Below are 11933 nucleotides of genomic sequence, written 5' to 3'. Positions count from 1 at the left end.
GGCATTCAGTTCCCCTGGAAACAGGGCAGTCAGTTTCCCCGGAAACAGGGAAGTCAGTTACCCTGGAAACAGGGCAGTCAGTCTCCCTGGAAACAGGTTCGTCAGTTACCCCGGAAAAAGCGCGGTCAGTTATCCTGGAAACAGTGCGGTCAGTAACCCCGGAAACAGGGCAGTCAGTTATCCCGGAAAAAGTGTGATCAGTTACCCTGGAAACTGGGCAGTCAGTTACCATGGAAACAGGGCAGTCAGTTTCCCCGGAAACAGGGCTGTCAGTTACCCTGGAAACAGGGCAGTCAGTTACCCCGGAAACTGGGCAGTCAGTTACCCCGGAAACAGGGCAGTCATTCACCCTGGAAACAAGTTTGTCAGTTACCCCGGAAACAGGGTGATCAGTTACCCCGGAAACAGTGCATTCATTTCCCCTGGAAACAGGGCAGTCAGTTATCCTGGAAAAAGGGCAGTCAGTTATTCTGGAAACAGGGCGGTCTGTTACCCTGGAAATAGGGAGGTCAGTTATCCTGGAAACAGGGCGGTCAGTTACCCCGGAAACAGGGAGATCAGTCACCCCGGAAACAGGGCAGTCAGTTATCCCGGAAACAGGGCAGTCAGTTACCCTGGAAACAGGGCAGTCAGTTACCCCGGAAACAGGGCAGTCAGTTATCCCGGAAACTGGGCAGTCATTTATCCCGGAAAATGGGCAGTCAGTTATCCCGGAAACAGGATGATCAGTTACCCTGGAAACTGGGCAGTCAGTTACCCTGGAAACAGGGCAGTCAGTTACCCCGGAAACAGGGCAGTCAGTTACCCTGGAAACAGGGCAATCAGTTACACCGGGAACTGGGCAGTCAGTTCCCCTGGAAACAGGGCAGTCAGTTATCCCGGAAAAAGAGTGATCAGTTACCCTGGAAACTGGGCACTCAGTTACCCTGGAAACAGGGCAGTCAGTCTCCCCGGAAACAGGGAAGTCAGTTACCCTGGAAACAGGGCAGTCAGTCACCCTGTAAACAGGTTAGTCAGTTACCCAGGAAACAGGGTGATCAGTTACCCCGGAAACAGGGCAGTCAGTTCCCCTGGAAACAGGGCAGTCATTCCCCCTGAAACAAATTTGTCAGTTACCCCGGAAACAGGGTGATCAGTTACCCCGGAAACAGTGCATTCATTTCCCCTGGAAACAGGGCAGTCAGTTATCCTGGAAAAAGGGCAGTCAGTTACCCTGGAAACAGTGCGGTCATTTACCCCGGAAATAGGGCGGTCAGTTATCCTGGAAACAGGGCGGTCAGTTACCCCGGAAACAGGGAGATCACTGACCCCGGAAACAGGGCATTCAGTTACCCTGGAAACAGGGCAGTCAGTTACCCTGGAAACAGGGCAGTCAGTTATCCTGGAAACAGGGCAGTCAGTTATCCTGGAAACAGGGCGGTCTGTTACCCTGGAAATAGGGAGGTCAGTTATCCTGGAAACAGGGCGGTCAGTTACCCCGGAAACAGGGAGATCAGTTACCCCGGAAACAGGGCAGTCAGTTACCCTGGAAACAGGGCAGTCAGTTATCCTGGAAACCGGGTGGTCAGTGACCCTGGAAACAGGGTGGTCAGTTACCCCAGATACAGGGTGATCAGTTATCCTGGAAACAGGGCGGGCAGTTACACCGTAAACAGTGCAGTCAGTTACCCCGGAAACAGGGTGATCAGTTATCCTGGAAACAGGGCAGTCAGTAACCCTGGAAACAGGGCAGTCAGTTACCCCGGAAACAGGGCAGTCAGTTATCCCGGAAGCAGGGCATTCAGTTATCAAGGAAACAGGGTGATCAGTTACCCTGGAAACAGGGCAGTCAGTTACCCTGGAAACAGGGCAGTCAGATATCCTGGAAACAGTGCGGTCATTTACCCCGGAAATAGGGCGGTCAGTTATCCTGGAAACAGGGCATTCAGTTACCCTGGAAACAGGGCAGTCAGTTACCCTGGAAACAGGGCAGTCAGTGATCCTGGAAACAGGGCAGTCAGTTATTCTGGAAACAGGGCGGTCTGTTACCCTGGAAATAGGGAGGTCAGTTATCCTGGAAACAGGGAGATCAGTCACCCCGGAAACAGGGCAGTCAGTTATCCCGGAAACAGGGCAGTCAGTTACCCTGGAAACAGGGCAGTCAGTTACCCCGGAAACAGGGCAGTCAGTTATCCCGGAAACTGGGCAGTCATTTATCCCGGAAAATGGGCAGTCAGTTATCCCGGAAACAGGATGATCAGTTACCCTGGAAACTGGGCAGTCAGTTACCCTGGAAACAGGGCAGTCAGTTACCCCGGAAACAGGGCAGTCAGTTACCCTGGAAACAGGGCAGTCAGTTACACCGGGAACTGGGCAGTCAGTTACCCTGGAAACAGGGCAGTCAGTTATCCCGGAAAAAGAGTGATCAGTTACCCTGGAAACTGGGCACTCAGTTACCCTGGAAACAGGGCAGTCAGTCTCCCCGGAAACAGGGAAGTCAGTTACCCTGGAAACAGGGCAGTCAGTCACCCTGTAAACAGGTTAGTCAGTTACCCAGGAAACAGGGTGATCAGTTACCCCGGAAACAGGGCAGTCAGTTCCCCTGGAAACAGGGCAGTCAGTTACCCTGGAAACAGCGCAGTGAGCTATCCCGGAAACGGGGCAGTTAGTTATCCCGGCAACAGGGTGAACAGTTACCCTGGAAACTGGGCAGTCAGTTATCCATGGAAACAGGGCGGTCAGTTACCCTGGAAGCAGGGCAATCAGTTACCCTGGAAACAGGGCAGTCAGTTACCCTGGAAACTGGGCAGTCAGTTATCCTTGAAACAGGGCAGCCAGTCACCCTGGAAACAGGTTAGTCAGTTACCCCGGAAACAGGGTGATCAGTTACCCCGGAAACAGGTCATTCAGTTCCCCTGGAAACAGGGCAGTCAGTTACCCTGGAAACAGGGCAGTCAGTTAACCTGGAAACAGGGCAGTCAGTTATCCTGGAAACAGGGCGGTCAGTTACCCCGGAAATAGGGAGGTCAGTTATCCTGGAAACAGGGTGGCCAGTTACCCCGGAAGCAGGGAGATCAGTTACCCCGGAAACAGGGCAGTCTGTTACCCTGGAAACAGGGCAGTCAGTTAACCTGGAAACAGGGCAGTCAGTTATCCTGGAAATAGGGCAGTCAGTTATCCTGGAAACAGGGCGGTCAGTTACGCCGGAAATAGGGTGGTCAGTTATCCTGGAAAAAGGGCGGTCAGTTACCCCGGAAGCAGGGCAGTCAGTTATCCTGGAAAAAGGGTGATCAGTTACCCTGGAAACTGGGGAGTCAGTTACCCTGGAAACAGGGCAGTCAGTTACCCCGGGAACTGGGCAGTCAGTTACCCTGGAAACAGGGCAGTCAGTTATCCCGGAAAAAGAGTGATCAATTACCCTGGAAACTGGGCAGTCAGTCTCCCCGGAAACAGGGAAGTCAGTTACCCAGGAAACAGGGTGATCAGTTACCCTGGAAACTGGGCAGTCAGTTATCCCCGGAAACAGGGCAGTCAGTTATCCCGGAAACAGGGTGAACAGTTACCCTGGAAACTGGGCAGTCAGTTATCCCTGGAAACAGGGCGGTCAGTTACCCTGGAAGCAGGCCAATCAGTTACCCTGGAAACAGGGCAGTCAGTTACCCTGGAGACTGGGCAGTCAGTTACCCTTGAAACAGGGCAGTCAGTCACCCTGGAAACAGGTTTGTCAGTTACCCCGGAAACAGGGTGATCAGTTACCCCGGAACAGGGCAGTCAGTTCCCTTGGAAACAGGGCAGTCAGTTACCCTGGAAACAGGGCAGTCAGTTAACCTGGAAACAGGGCAGTCAGTTATCCTGGAAACAGGGCGATCAGTTATCCTGGAAACAGGGCGGTCAGTTACCCTGGAAACAGGGAGATCAGTTACCCCGGAAACAGCGCGGTCAGTTACCCTGGAACCAGGGCAGTCAGTTACCCTGGAAACAGGGCAGTCAGTTAACCTGGAAAAAGAGCAGTCAGTTATCCTGGAAAAAGGGCGGTCAGTTACCCCGGAAATAGGGAGGTCAGTTATCCTGGAAACAGTGCGTCATTTACCCCGGAATCAGGGAGTTCAGTTACCCCGGAAACAGGGAAGTCAGTTACCCAGGAAACAGGGAAGTCAGTTACCCTGGAAACAGGGCAGTCAGTCTCCCTGGAAACAGGTTCGTCAGTTACCCCGGAAAAAGGGCGGTCAGTTATCCTGGAAACAGGACAGTCAGTTACCTCGGAAATAGGGAGGTCAGTTATCCTGGAAACAGGGCGGTCAGTTACCCCAGAACCAGGGAGATCAGTTACCCCGGAAACAGGGCAGTCAGTTCCCCTGGAAACAGGGCAGTCAGTTATCCTGGAAACAGGGTGGTCAGTGACCCTGGAAACAGGCTGGTCAGTTACCCCGGAAACAGGGTGATCAGTTATCCATGAACCAGGGCGGTCAGTTACCCCGGAAACAGGGCAGTCAGTTACCCCGGAAACAGGGTGATCAGTTATCTTGGAAAAAGGGCAGTCAGTTAGCCTGGAAACAGGGCAGTCAGTTACCCTGGAAACAGGGCAGTCAGTCACCCCGGAAACAGGGTGATCAGTTACCCCGGAAACAGGGCAGTCAGTTCCCCTGGAAACAGGGCAGTCAGTTACCCTGGAAACAGGGCAGTCAGTTAACCTGGAAACAGGGCAGTCAGTTATCCTGGAAACAGGGCAGTCAGTTATCCTGGAAACAGGGCGGTCAGTTACCCCGGAAATAGGGAGGTCAGTTATCCTGGAAACAGGGCGGTCAGTTACCCCGGAAACCGAGAGATCAGTTACCCCGGAAACAGGGCAGTAAGTTACCCTGGAAACAGGGCAGTCAGTTACCCTGGAAACAGGGCAGTCAGTTATCCCAGAAACAGGGCAGTCAGTTATCCCGGAAACAGGGCAGTCAGTTACCCTGGAACCTGGGCAGTCAGTTACCCTGGAAACAGGGCAGTCAGTTACCCTGGAAAAAGGGCAGTCAGTTTCCCCGGAAACAGGGTGATCAGTTACCCTGGAAACAGGGCAGTCAGTTATCCCGGAAACAGGGCAGTCAGTTATCCCGGAAAAATGGTGATCAGTTACCCTGGAAACTGGGCAAACAGTTACCCTGGAAACAGGGCAGTCAGTTACCCCGGAAGCAGGGCAGTCAGTTACCCTGGAAACAGGGCAGACAGTTACCCTGGAAACTGCGCAGTCAGTTACCCTGGAAACAGGGCAGTCAGTCACCCTGGAAACAGGTTAGTCAGTTACCCCGGAAACAGGGTGATCAGTTACCCCGGAAACAGGGCAGTCAGTTCCCCTGGAAACAGGGCAGTCAGTTACCCGGGAAACAGGGCAGTCAGTTAACCTGGCAACAGGGCAGTCAGTTATCCTGGAAACAGGGCAGTCAGTTATCCTGGAAACAGGGCGGTCAGTTACCCCGGATATAGGGAGGTCAGTTATCATGGAAACAGGGCGGTCAGTTACCCCGGAAACTGGGAGATCAGTTACCCCGGGAACAGGGCAGTCTGTTACCCTGGAAACAGGGCAGTCAGTTATCCTGGAAACAGGGTGGTCAGTGACCCTGGAAACAGGGTGGTCTGTTACCCCGGAAATAGGGCGCTCAGTTATCCTGGAAACAGGGCGGTCTGTTACCCCGGAAACAGGGCAGTCAGTTATCCTGGAAAAAGCGTGATCAGTTACCCTGGAAACTGGGCAGTCAGTTAGCCTGGAAACAGGGCATTCAGTTATCCCGGAAACAGGGCAGTCAGTTATCCCGGAAAAAGGGTGATCAGTTACCCTGGAAACTGGGCATTCAGTTCCCCTGGAAACAGGGCAGTCAGTTTCCCCGGAAACAGGGCAGTCAGTTACCCTGGAAACAGGGCAGTCAGTCTCCCTGGAAACAGGTTCGTCAGTTACCCCGGAAAAAGCGCGGTCAGTTATCCTGGAAACAGTGCGGTCAGTAACCCCGGAAACAGGGCAGTCAGTTATCCCGGAAAAAGTGTGATCAGTTACCCTGGAAACTGGGCAGTCAGTTACCATGGAAACAGGGCAGTCAGTTTCCCCGGAAACAGGGCTGTCAGTTACCCTGGAAACAGGGCAGTCAGTTACCCCGGAAACTGGGCAGTCAGTTACCCCGGAAACAGGGCAGTCATTCACCCTGGAAACAAGTTTGTCAGTTACCCCGGAAACAGGGTGATCAGTTACCCCGGAAACAGTGCATTCATTTCCCCTGGAAACAGGGCAGTCAGTTATCCTGGAAAAAGGGCAGTCAGTTATTCTGGAAACAGGGCGGTCTGTTACCCTGGAAATAGGGAGGTCAGTTATCCTGGAAACAGGGCGGTCAGTTACCCCGGAAACAGGGAGATCAGTCACCCCGGAAACAGGGCAGTCAGTTATCCCGGAAACAGGGCAGTCAGTTACCCTGGAAACAGGGCAGTCAGTTACCCCGGAAACAGGGCAGTCAGTTATCCCGGAAACTGGGCAGTCATTTATCCCGGAAAATGGGCAGTCAGTTATCCCGGAAACAGGATGATCAGTTACCCTGGAAACTGGGCAGTCAGTTACCCTGGAAACAGGGCAGTCAGTTACCCCGGAAACAGGGCAGTCAGTTACCCTGGAAACAGGGCAATCAGTTACACCGGGAACTGGGCAGTCAGTTCCCCTGGAAACAGGGCAGTCAGTTATCCCGGAAAAAGAGTGATCAGTTACCCTGGAAACTGGGCACTCAGTTACCCTGGAAACAGGGCAGTCAGTCTCCCCGGAAACAGGGAAGTCAGTTACCCTGGAAACAGGGCAGTCAGTCACCCTGTAAACAGGTTAGTCAGTTACCCAGGAAACAGGGTGATCAGTTACCCCGGAAACAGGGCAGTCAGTTCCCCTGGAAACAGGGCAGTCATTCCCCCTGAAACAAATTTGTCAGTTACCCCGGAAACAGGGTGATCAGTTACCCCGGAAACAGTGCATTCATTTCCCCTGGAAACAGGGCAGTCAGTTATCCTGGAAAAAGGGCAGTCAGTTACCCTGGAAACAGTGCGGTCATTTACCCCGGAAATAGGGCGGTCAGTTATCCTGGAAACAGGGCGGTCAGTTACCCCGGAAACAGGGAGATCACTGACCCCGGAAACAGGGCATTCAGTTACCCTGGAAACAGGGCAGTCAGTTACCCTGGAAACAGGGCAGTCAGTTATCCTGGAAACAGGGCAGTCAGTTATCCTGGAAACAGGGCGGTCTGTTACCCTGGAAATAGGGAGGTCAGTTATCCTGGAAACAGGGCGGTCAGTTACCCCGGAAACAGGGAGATCAGTTACCCCGGAAACAGGGCAGTCAGTTACCCTGGAAACAGGGCAGTCAGTTATCCTGGAAACCGGGTGGTCAGTGACCCTGGAAACAGGGTGGTCAGTTACCCCAGATACAGGGTGATCAGTTATCCTGGAAACAGGGCGGGCAGTTACACCGTAAACAGTGCAGTCAGTTACCCCGGAAACAGGGTGATCAGTTATCCTGGAAACAGGGCAGTCAGTAACCCTGGAAACAGGGCAGTCAGTTACCCCGGAAACAGGGCAGTCAGTTATCCCGGAAGCAGGGCATTCAGTTATCAAGGAAACAGGGTGATCAGTTACCCTGGAAACAGGGCAGTCAGTTACCCTGGAAACAGGGCAGTCAGATATCCTGGAAACAGTGCGGTCATTTACCCCGGAAATAGGGCGGTCAGTTATCCTGGAAACAGGGCATTCAGTTACCCTGGAAACAGGGCAGTCAGTTACCCTGGAAACAGGGCAGTCAGTGATCCTGGAAACAGGGCAGTCAGTTATTCTGGAAACAGGGCGGTCTGTTACCCTGGAAATAGGGAGGTCAGTTATCCTGGAAACAGGGAGATCAGTCACCCCGGAAACAGGGCAGTCAGTTATCCCGGAAACAGGGCAGTCAGTTACCCTGGAAACAGGGCAGTCAGTTACCCCGGAAACAGGGCAGTCAGTTATCCCGGAAACTGGGCAGTCATTTATCCCGGAAAATGGGCAGTCAGTTATCCCGGAAACAGGATGATCAGTTACCCTGGAAACTGGGCAGTCAGTTACCCTGGAAACAGGGCAGTCAGTTACCCCGGAAACAGGGCAGTCAGTTACCCTGGAAACAGGGCAGTCAGTTACACCGGGAACTGGGCAGTCAGTTACCCTGGAAACAGGGCAGTCAGTTATCCCAGAAAAAGAGTGATCAGTTACCCTGGAAACTGGGCACTCAGTTACCCTGGAAACAGGGCAGTCAGTCTCCCCGGAAACAGGGAAGTCAGTTACCCTGGAAACAGGGCAGTCAGTCACCCTGTAAACAGGTTAGTCAGTTACCCAGGAAACAGGGTGATCAGTTACCCCGGAAACAGGGCAGTCAGTTCCCCTGGAAACAGGGCAGTCAGTTACCCTGGAAACAGCGCAGTGAGCTATCCCGGAAACGGGGCAGTTAGTTATCCCGGCAACAGGGTGAACAGTTACCCTGGAAACTGGGCAGTCAGTTATCCATGGAAACAGGGCGGTCAGTTACCCTGGAAGCAGGGCAATCAGTTACCCTGGAAACAGGGCAGTCAGTTACCCTGGAAACTGGGCAGTCAGTTATCCTTGAAACAGGGCAGCCAGTCACCCTGGAAACAGGTTAGTCAGTTACCCCGGAAACAGGGTGATCAGTTACCCCGGAAACAGGTCATTCAGTTCCCCTGGAAACAGGGCAGTCAGTTACCCTGGAAACAGGGCAGTCAGTTAACCTGGAAACAGGGCAGTCAGTTATCCTGGAAACAGGGCGGTCAGTTACCCCGGAAATAGGGAGGTCAGTTATCCTGGAAACAGGGTGGCCAGTTACCCCGGAAGCAGGGAGATCAGTTACCCCGGAAACAGGGCAGTCTGTTACCCTGGAAACAGGGCAGTCAGTTAACCTGGAAACAGGGCAGTCAGTTATCCTGGAAATAGGGCAGTCAGTTATCCTGGAAACAGGGCGGTCAGTTACGCCGGAAATAGGGTGGTCAGTTATCCTGGAAAAAGGGCGGTCAGTTACCCCGGAAGCAGGGCAGTCAGTTATCCTGGAAAAAGGGTGATCAGTTACCCTGGAAACTGGGGAGTCAGTTACCCTGGAAACAGGGCAGTCAGTTACCCCGGGAACTGGGCAGTCAGTTACCCTGGAAACAGGGCAGTCAGTTATCCCGGAAAAAGAGTGATCAATTACCCTGGAAACTGGGCAGTCAGTCTCCCCGGAAACAGGGAAGTCAGTTACCCAGGAAACAGGGTGATCAGTTACCCTGGAAACTGGGCAGTCAGTTATCCCCGGAAACAGGGCAGTCAGTTATCCCGGAAACAGGGTGAACAGTTACCCTGGAAACTGGGCAGTCAGTTATCCCTGGAAACAGGGCGGTCAGTTACCCTGGAAGCAGGCCAATCAGTTACCCTGGAAACAGGGCAGTCAGTTACCCTGGAGACTGGGCAGTCAGTTACCCTTGAAACAGGGCAGTCAGTCACCCTGGAAACAGGTTTGTCAGTTACCCCGGAAACAGGGTGATCAGTTACCCCGGAACAGGGCAGTCAGTTCCCTTGGAAACAGGGCAGTCAGTTACCCTGGAAACAGGGCAGTCAGTTAACCTGGAAACAGGGCAGTCAGTTATCCTGGAAACAGGGCGATCAGTTATCCTGGAAACAGGGCGGTCAGTTACCCTGGAAACAGGGAGATCAGTTACCCCGGAAGCAGCGCGGTCAGTTACCCTGGAACCAGGGCAGTCAGTTACCCTGGAAACAGGGCAGTCAGTTAACCTGGAAAAAGAGCAGTCAGTTATCCTGGAAAAAGGGCGGTCAGTTACCCCGGAAATAGGGAGGTCAGTTATCCTGGAAACAGTGCGTCATTTACCCCGGAATCAGGGAGTTCAGTTACCCCGGAAACAGGGAAGTCAGTTACCCAGGAAACAGGGCAGTCAGTTATCCTGGAAACAGGGTGGTCAGTGACCCTGGAAACAGGGTGGTCAGTTACCCCGGAAACAGGGTGATCAGTTATCCTGGAAACAGGGCGATCAGTTACCCCAGAAACAGGGCAGTCAGTTACCCCGGAAACAGTGTGATCAGTTATCCTGGAAACAGGGCAGTCAGTTACCCCGGAAACAGGGCAGTCAGTTACCCTGGAAAAAGGGCAGTCAGTTTCCCCGGAAACAGGGCAGTCAGTTACCCTGGAACCTGGGCAGTCAGTTACCCTGGAAACAGGGCAGTCAATTATCCCGGAAACAGGGTGATCAGTTACCCTGGAAACAGGGCAGTCAGTTATCCCGGAAACAGGGCAGTCAGTTATCCCGGAAAAATGGTGATCAGTTACCCTGGAAACTGGGCAAACAATTACCCTGGAAACTGGGCAGTCAGTTACCCCGGAAGCAGGGCAGTCAGTTACCCTGGAAACAGGGCAGTCAGTTACCCTGGAAACTGCGCAGTCAGTTACCCTGGAAACAGGGCAGTCAGTCACCCTGGAAACAGGTTAGTCAGTTACCGCGGAAACAGGGTGATCAATTACCCCGGAAATAGGGCAGTCAGTTCCCCTGGAAACAGGGCAGTCAGTTACCCTGGAAACAGGGCAGTCAGTTAACCTGGAAACAGGGCAGTCAGTTATCCTGGAAACAGGGCAGTCAGTTATCCTGGAAACAGGGCGGTCAGTTACCCCGGAAATAGGGAGGTCAGTTATCCTGGAAACAGGGCGGTCAGTTACCCCGGAAACTGGGAGATCAGTTACCCCGGAAACAGGGCAGTCTGTTACCCTGGAAACAGGGCAGTCAGTTATCCTGGAAACAGGTTGGTCAGTGACCCTGGAAACAGGGTGGTCTGTTACCCCGGAAATAGGGCGCTCAGTTATCCTGGAAACAGGGCGGTTTGTTACCCCGGAAACAGGGCAGTCAGTTATCCCGGAAAAGAGTGATCAGTTACCCTGGAAACTGGGCAGTCAGTTAGCCTGGAAACAGGGCAGTCAGTTTCCCCGGAAACAGGGCAGTCAGTTACCCTGGAAACAGGGCATTCATTTATCCCGGAAACAGGGCAGTCAGTTATCCCGGAAAAAGGGTGATCAGTTACCCTGGAAACTGGGCATTCAGTTACCCTGGAAACAGGGCAGTCAGTTTCCCCGGAAACAGGGAAGTCAGTTACCCTGGAAACAGGGCAGTCAGTCTCCCTGGAAACAGGTTCATCAGTTACCCCGGAAAAAGGGCGGTCAGTTATCCTGGAAACAGGGCGGTCAGTAACCCCGGAAACAGGGCAGTCAGTTATCCCGGAAAAAGTGTGATCAGTTACCCTGGAAACTGGGCAGTCAGTTACACTGGAAACAGGGCAGTCAGTTTCCCCGGAAACAGGGCACTCAGTTACCCTGGAAACAGGGCAGTCAGTTACCCCGGAAACTGGGCAGTCAGTTACCCCGGAAACAGGGCATTGATTCACCCTGGAAACAAGTTTGTCAGTAACCCCGGAAACAGGGTGATCAGTTACCCCGGAAACAGTGCCTTCTTTTCCCCTGGAAACAGGGCAGTCAGTTATCCTGGAAACAGGGCAGTCACTTATCCTGGAAACAGTGCGGTCATTTACCCTGGAAATAGGGCGGTCAGTTATCCTGGAAACAGGGCGGTCAGTTACCCCGGAAACAGGGAGATCAGTTACCCCGGAAACAGGGTGATCAGTTACCCTGGAAAATGGGCAGTCAGTTACCCTGGAAACAGGGCAATCAGTTATCCTGGAAACAGGGAGTCAGTTATCCTGGAAACAGGATACAGTGCCTGTGGCAGTTTAACCCACTCAGAGTCAGTGCCTGTGTAAGTGTACCCCAGTGGAGAGTCCGTGCCTGTGGAAATGTACCCCAGTGAGAGTCAGTGCCTGTGGATGTTTAACCCATTCAGAGACAGTGCCTGTGGAAGTGTACCCCAGTGAGAGTCAGTGCCTGT

This window comes from Heterodontus francisci, chromosome 38 (assembly GCF_036365525.1).
Source record: "Heterodontus francisci isolate sHetFra1 chromosome 38, sHetFra1.hap1, whole genome shotgun sequence".
Classification (NCBI taxonomy): Eukaryota; Metazoa; Chordata; class Chondrichthyes; order Heterodontiformes; family Heterodontidae; genus Heterodontus; species Heterodontus francisci.
The sequence above is the reverse complement of the archived record's forward strand: the minus strand, read 5'-3'. Positions refer to the sequence as shown.